Genomic DNA, 1556 nt, shown 5'->3' with positions numbered 1-1556 from the left:
CCGAAATGATAGAATGGATCGAATGACTTCCATATTGAGAGCCCTCATTTTGCATCCGAGTCATTGGGAACAGTCAGCGGGTTGTTGAGTTTGAGGAACACGATTTCGGGTACGACGAATGGCCATGATTTTTGAAAATAGTTGAAAACAATTTAAATTGATATCAATTTTCGATTCGCCAAAATTGATTTTTTATTCGCGCGCGTAAAACACCGGAGCCTGGAAACAAAGTTCATAAAAGTTTTCCACCCACACACAAAAATGTCATACACTGATCCAAAGTTCGGATTTATTGGACAAACCGCCTTCAACCGAAAGCTAAAAGAGAAGGGACTTCCGCCACAAGATTTAACGACGGAAGATTCATACACTTATTTGAAACCGAATTCCTTCAAGTTTCCACGCCGGCCGACGATCACTCGCGGACTGGATTACTTGTGGCAAGCCGATCTCGCGGATATGAATTTCCAAATCAAACATAACAAAGGGTATCGTTACATCCTGGTGATTATCGATACCTTTTCCAAATTTTTATGGACTATCCCGTTGAAAACGAAAGGTGCCGAAGAAGTCTCGCGAGCATTTGCCTCGGTCCTCACCGACAATCGTCACCCGTCCCTCCTCCAAACGGATCAAGGGACAGAGTTTTTCAATAGTCCGATGACTAAATTAATGGAAAAGTACAACATCACCCATTATCACTCGAATAGTGATACGAAGACATCGATGGCGGAACGCGTTATTCTCACGATGAAAATGCGATGGACACGATACAGCCGTCACAATAACACGTTCGATTGGGTCTCAGTGTTGCCGGATTTAACGGAAAATTACAACACGACTCGACATTCCACCATCAAAATGACCCCGACACAAGCGCGCAATCCGGAAAACGAATCAAAAATCCAGGAAACCCTCCAAGCGCAGTGGAATAAAATCCCACAACAAAGCGCGAAATTTAAGGTCGGTGATTATGTCAAGATGAGTATTAAACGTGATCCGTTTGCGAATACGTCGAAAGTCGTGAAATGGACGGAAGAAACCTTTATTGTGGTCGGAATCAATCCAACCACTCCCGTCACATACAAAATCCAAGATCTGGCGGGTGAGGATATCGATTCCCCAATTTACAATCAGGAATTACAGAAAGTGTCGAAACCATCGGATACCGCAATAATCGAGGAAATTCTCCAAACGAAAACAGTTCGCGGTAAAAAGAAGCACCTGGTCAAGTGGCGTGGGCGTCCGGCGAAATTTAACTCGTGGGTGGATGATGCGGATATCCAAAATTTGTAAAGTTTGATATCAAAATTGAAATTGGTTTAAATACACTAAACCAATTTATAAAATGGAGTTCAGTATCAACGATCTCATCCCGTCCAAGGAGTATATAGAAGAGAAATTCGCCTCGGCGGAAACCAAAGTGGTCCAGGATCACAACGGCGATGAAGTTACCGTCGTTCAGTTCAAGACCCCATTCCGCTACTCTATGCATAATCTTGACTCGAGGAAGAACTATTTCACTACCTGGTTCTCGCGTACGGAGTTACTCGTTC

Source organism: Capsaspora owczarzaki (assembly GCF_000151315.2).
Source record: "Capsaspora owczarzaki ATCC 30864 unplaced genomic scaffold supercont2.1, whole genome shotgun sequence".
In the NCBI taxonomy this organism is placed as follows: Eukaryota; class Filasterea; order Ministeriida; family Capsasporidae; genus Capsaspora; species Capsaspora owczarzaki.
The sequence above is the reverse complement of the archived record's forward strand: the minus strand, read 5'-3'. Positions refer to the sequence as shown.